We start from the raw sequence: 6,094 nt of genomic DNA, 5'->3' as shown, positions 1-6,094 counted from the left end.
CCACGCGATGATGATATCATGAGCTGTCATTTGTGGCCAGGTCGCCTCTGAAAACGAGCTGCATAGCTCAGTGGGCCTTACCTGGCAAAGTAAAAGATAGTTGCGAGTTGAGTTTGGTGTAGCAGTTGAAATTGTGTTGTAAGGGACACGGTATGGATAATAATCATGGCTTTTACACAACGGCCTAGGCAGAAAAAATCGTGAGGTCCATTACAAAATTGCAGTACGACAACTTGCGCGCAGGCCTCGGCTCGTTTAGAGGCGTAGTTTCTCTGTGTGCCTATGTTTGTCTCTCTCTATGTATCTCTGTGATATCTGTCTGCTTATATGTCTGTCTATGTTTCTGGTTCTGTGTTTAATCTCTCTCTCTCAAATTTAGCATTCTCAGAAAGAACGTAATCAACCAGATAGGGTGTTGACTGTTATGTTATCCGACTCTCTGTTGTATTACATTACATTTCTAAGTATACTAGATTTGTGTTTCTATTTAATTTATACCTGATGATGATTGCTTGTGTTGCAATCGAAACGTCGTATGCTAGTATTTAATTTAATTTATTATTTTATCTTTATACGTGACTTCACCGAAAGAACCAAAGAATAATTCCTGCAGTCACGAAAGCTCCAAATTAAGTACAAAAATAAAAGTAAAGGAGCAGCCCTGCAATGGCTCCATCACGCCACTGCTGGCGGAGGAAGGGCCTCTCCACTCGAGGGAGCTCTCTATGGTATTTGGTCTACTCCTCCACGTTGACCGGACATGTTGGAATGGGAGGGTTGCAGAGGTCGCAACCGGGTACCCGATACCCGGCTACCCGTACCCGGCCGGGTACGGGTAGCCGTTTGCGACCCTGATGCGGCCGGGTACGGGTACGGGTAGACCGTGAGTCACTGGTGAGTAACTGTTTGTCACTCATTTCCCAACGTCTTGTCTCTTCTCACAATTCAAGTTCCTAGAATCAACCCACCCGCGCCTGCAACATGGTTTCATCCCAGAGGTCGCAATCAGGTACCCGATACCCTACCCGTACCCGGCCGGGTACGGGTAGGGTACGGGTACGGCTGGGAACGGGTACCCGTTTGCGACCCTGGTGCGGCCAGGTACGGGTAAGGAATCAAAACCCGTTTGCGACCTCTGGAGGGTTGTACCCACACTGCCCCACCAAACGCAACCTGCCGAATCAACTGACTGTGAACCCGGGCGACCCGAGTTCGATTCTCGCTCAGGGCCACAGACATCGGTGACGAATATCTAAACCGGTCCTGGTTCTCCCCTAGGTCGACTCAGCCTCAAATGAGTACCTGGTGCGGTGTGTAAACAATTCTTCCAGGGAGACAGAAGGCGGCCGGGCGTGGTGCTGGCCACCCATGCCCATCGTGTGCTGTTCCGGCCTTCATAGGTGCTCGCTAGCAGCACTTGCCCCAATAGTCTGGTAAGGCTATATGGGGAATATTTGTCTTTGGTGTGGACGGAGGTGGGGGTGGGAGAACAACTGGCGGAGCTAAGAGTTGGAGGGGGAGAAGTGAGGGGGTCGATTGAGAAACTTTTCCAACTGTTTAAACTGCCGCTCCGGGAGATCATATCCAACAGGCGACCTCCTGGATTGCAAGCTCACCGTTACTACATATATATTTCGATTAAAAACTTTCGTGACTGCAGGGATTCATCTTATTGGTTCTTTCGGTAAAGTCACGTAGAAGGGAAGTAATAAAAAAAATTGAATTTATTTTATTTTATTATTTCCCTTCTACGTGACTTTACCGAAAGAACCAATAAGATACATATATATTTTAATTTACTATTTTCTTTTACCAGATAAGGCCAACTTGAGCAGCTGATATTCTAATCGCTCTTTTTTTCAGAAGCTGCATGGCTATCACGAATGATAGCCTTAACGACGTGGCTGATTGGATCATCATCATGTGGCAATTTATAGCGGCAACAGCAGCAACAGCCAAACATTCTCTTAAACCTTTTCACGAGAGGGCATGTGGCAGCATCCCTGAATATTCCCCGGACAAAAAGCGAGGACAATTGACGGCTCGTGACAAACGTTGCAGCAGCAGTAGCTTTTTGTGTGTGTATGTGTGTGTGAAAGTAAAAAATTTCGGCCGAAAAAAAGTAGTTTTTTACGTTAGCGAGAAGAGAGGTTGACAAGAGGGCACCCAATTAGCGCGGAGGCAGAGACCTGGGGAGAGGCAGTGGCAAGGCAGACAGACACTGATGGGACATCACACAACCGCCAAGAGGAGCCTCCTCCTCGTGTGCAATGTCACTTTAGCAACGACGACAACCTTCAAAAATAAACCTCACGGAGGTAAAAATAATAATAATAATAAATATATATATAAAAATAAATAAAAATCACGTAATTTTACTTATTTTTATATTAAAATTTTTCATAAATAAAATAAAAGCAGATCATTTTATGTACTTTAAATCATTTATTTTATTTTTATTTATTATTTTCTTTACCTACGTGACTTTACCCAAAGAACCAAGAGTGTAAACCTAAAAATCTTTCACTTTAAACAATCAACATTTCCACGGATGTATTTTCCGTTCGTTTTTGTTCTGCAGTGGTGGCTTGCGAGGCCGAGTTCTCTGCTTTGCCCATTGTCTGGTGGCTTATATTTTTGTGTTAATTAATTCCCAACAAAAAACTGGACACCTTTAACTTTTTTTCTACAAAAGTATATGTTTTTTTTTTATTATTAACAAGACGATATCAGGCGCACAAGACACAGAGAGGATATGGAAGGGGGAGTTGGCTCCAGCACTAACCACACATTGAGGATCGCGTAACCTGTCTTAAACCGCACGTTTCAATACACTAATTCAGTAAACTGCTTTATTAAACTGTTTCGACAAACTGTTTCAATAAACTGTTTCGATAAACTGCTTCAATAAACTGTTTCAATATACTGTTTCAATAAACTGTTTCAATAAACTGTTTCAATAAACTGTTTCGATAAACTGCTTCAATAAACTGTTTCAATATACTGTTTCAATAAACTGTTTCAATAAACTGTTTCAATATACTGTTTCAATAAACTGTTTCAATAAACTGTTTTAATAAACTGTTTCAATAAACTGTTTCAATATACTGTTTCAATAAACTGTTTCAATAAACTGTTTCAATAAACTGTTTCAATAAACTGTTTCGATAAACTGTTTCAATAAACTGCTTCAATAAACTGTTTCAATAAACTGTTTCAATAAACTATTTCAATATACTGTTTCAATAAACTGTTTCGATAAACTGTTTCAATACATATTCTTGGTTCTTTCGGTAAAGTCACGTAGAAGGGAAATAATAAAATAATAAAAATAAAACAATAAAATTCTCACGACGTTTCCATTGCAACGCAAGCAATCATCATCAGGTGTGAAAACCACAGCAAGAAAATTTGAAAAAAGTGGCGTTTTTTTCTGAACGTCAGCACCACGGACAGCAACTGGCGGTTGTTTAGACGGACGAATCCATCTACGCTCGGTTAAGGAGGAGGGGGGAGATAAAGATAATAGAATGCGGTCTGAAAATCAACGTAAGCGTGAACACAATCAATTAAAACTGTTTCAATACACTCTACAACAGCCTGTTGTCTTCTTCCTAAGGTCTGATAAGAAAAAAATGGGGGCGGGGGTTGGTGACGACGACTGGGCAACTTCATCAATTTATTTTCAGTAATTTACAATAAAGATTTTTGTTCCAATAATACTGGTAGGAACCTCCTGGTTACACCAGCCCACAGGGGATTATTGTGTCCGTCCGTCCGTCGTGCAGGGAGGGGCTGGGTGGGGAGGGAGGGGCTGGGTGGGGAGGGGAGGGTGGGGAGGGTGGGGAGGGTGGGGAGGGTGGGGCTGGGTGGGGAGGGGAGGGTGGGGAGGGGCTGGGTGGAGAAGGGCTGGTCACCCCGTGGTGCCCTTATAAAACTCAACGTTTAACCTACTCACGCCGGCTTGTGCCCGCCCTCACAGTCGGGCATATTTGCTAAATACACCACGCCGCCATTGACCCTGGACATTGACCGAGCAACCCAACGTTCCTACCAGCTCCCTCCGCAGGAATGTGTTTAATTATATCCACCCACAATCTCTAATGTGAGGGACAAAGCGAACCCACCGTCCCCCCACCTCTGCCCCCCCAAAATATAAGAAGTCAAACTCCGCCTTGTGATCACATCGAGTGGTGGTCAGTCTTCTTCAGCGTCTTCATCTCGCGCAGATTGAGTCGCATGATCGCCGCCTGGTAACCGCAGACACCAACCCGAGCTGGAAACAATCACTGCGCTGCTGCTTTTCGACGTTTCGGGGATGGGTCCGTCCGGCGAGTGTTCATTCGACGCGCGCGAGCGAAAGCCTCGGAGCGCCCGGAGCTGCCCGAAATCGTTGAGAATGGGACTCTCGTGATAATTGGTTCTTTACCCTTCTATCTGGCAACAAAACTGACACCTTTTTGCAAGGAGTCATGTTTGCATAGACCGCAATACCTGCCCCGAGCTCTCATACTCTGATGGTGCATTGTCCTTGAGTTGTGCGCCTTTTGGCGTCATCTGGTCCAACCCACATGAGACTAGGCTCGAAGGAAAGCTGTCTCGGGTGTGGACCAATCAACTTCAAGGACAGTGCACATTTTCAGAGTTATGTTCTTTTGTTTGTATTATGACTGCAGGTATTGCGGTCTATGCAAACATGACTCCTTGCAAAAAGGTGTCAGTTTTGTTGCCAGATAGAAGGGTAAAGAACCAATTATCATATTTTTACTGGCAAATGAGGTCCCTAAAGGAGAGAATGGGACTCTCCTTTAGTTACTCACGTGGATAGAAAGATAAAACAAAGAATAATATATCACGACGTTTCGATCGCGATACAGGAAAAAATAATCCGGCAGTTTCACTGCTGTGTTGCCTAGGATGACACCACGGGGTTGTAGAGTTCATCGAAAGAGTTTATCGAAACAGTTCATCGAAACAGTTTATTGAAAGAGTTTATCGAAAACATTTCGATCGAAAGCTTTCGTGACTGCAGGGATTCATATTTGTGGTTCTTTCGGTAAAGTCTCGTAGAAGGGAAATATTAAAATAATAAAAAATAAAACATAATAAAATAATTCTCACGACGTTTCGGCCACAATGCAAGCAGCCGTCCTTGCGTTGTGGCCGAAACGTCGTGAAAATGTCATTGTATTATGTTTTGTTTTTTATTATTTTATTATTAAAATAAAATTCTCACGACGTATCGGCCACAACGCAAGCAGCCGTCCTTGCGTTGTGGCCGAAACGTCGTGAAATTTTCATTTTAATGATGTTTTATTATTTATTATTTTATTATTTCCCTTCTACGTGACTTTACCGAAAGAACCAAGAATATAGTTGATGGAAAACCTGTTCTTATCTTTTTTTTTTACTTCTACAAGCGCAGTCAGTGTGGCTTGTCCAATAAGTGTAACTCTGATACCCTGCACAACTAACCTTGATGCGTTAAGCGGGCGTTGCTACGTAATTTTTGTTGTATTTAAAGTTATCTTGCCAAACGACATCTGGCAATCGGGCAACATTTTTAAAGTCAACTCTTTATTCCAGCATGTCGAAAACCCGGGTCCAGAGTGATTAAAAATTACGCTTCGATAACATCGGTTTGGTTAATGGACACATAATTGTTTTTGTGTGTTTTGTTTGTTATATATATAATGTGGAGCGACAGTATGGAGTTCTGCTTCATATATTCGGCTTTAACGTGATGGATGTGACAGCAGGTATCGACTGCGCAAGGCCACGTGGCATCGTTGGTAATTGCCCTTAAATCGCAATCAGAAGAGGCCGCGAGTTAACGAGCACACACCGACGGCGATTTTATCGCATCATCGCTCGTTACTCATCATCATCATCATCAGCAGCAGCAGTAGCAGCAGCAGCAGGAGCCATGGCCCACGTGCACAGCGACAGCAAGATCCGGGGCTAACAAATCCAATCATCGTAATTTACTGTCAGAATAACAATATTAATTATTCTCATTATATGACTATCACTCATTCCTTTAAGATAAGGGTAATATCAGTTTCGATTTAAAGCTTTCGTGACTGCAGGGATT

At 43.2% G+C, this 6,094-nt stretch overlaps 1 protein-coding gene across 1 annotated transcript in view; it reads right to left on the bottom strand.

Moving 5' to 3' along the window:
* Positions 1 to 1,404, bottom strand: part of LOC133358404 (neuropeptide Y) — a 28,380-nt gene extending 26,976 nt beyond the window's left edge. The window contains exon 1 of the mRNA XM_061576730.1: positions 1,303 to 1,404. The gene's annotated coding sequence lies outside the window, so the exon portion shown is untranslated. The remainder of the gene's footprint in view (positions 1 to 1,302) is intronic.
* Between the last annotated feature and the right edge of the window lie 4,690 nt (positions 1,405 to 6,094).

The sequence above is a fragment of the Lethenteron reissneri genome, chromosome 61, assembly GCF_015708825.2.
Source record: "Lethenteron reissneri isolate LAM-NWPU_2019-01 chromosome 61, ASM1570882v1, whole genome shotgun sequence".
NCBI classification, from domain to species: Eukaryota; Metazoa; Chordata; class Hyperoartia; order Petromyzontiformes; family Petromyzontidae; genus Lethenteron; species Lethenteron reissneri.
The sequence above is the reverse complement of the archived record's forward strand: the minus strand, read 5'-3'. Positions and strand labels throughout refer to the sequence as shown.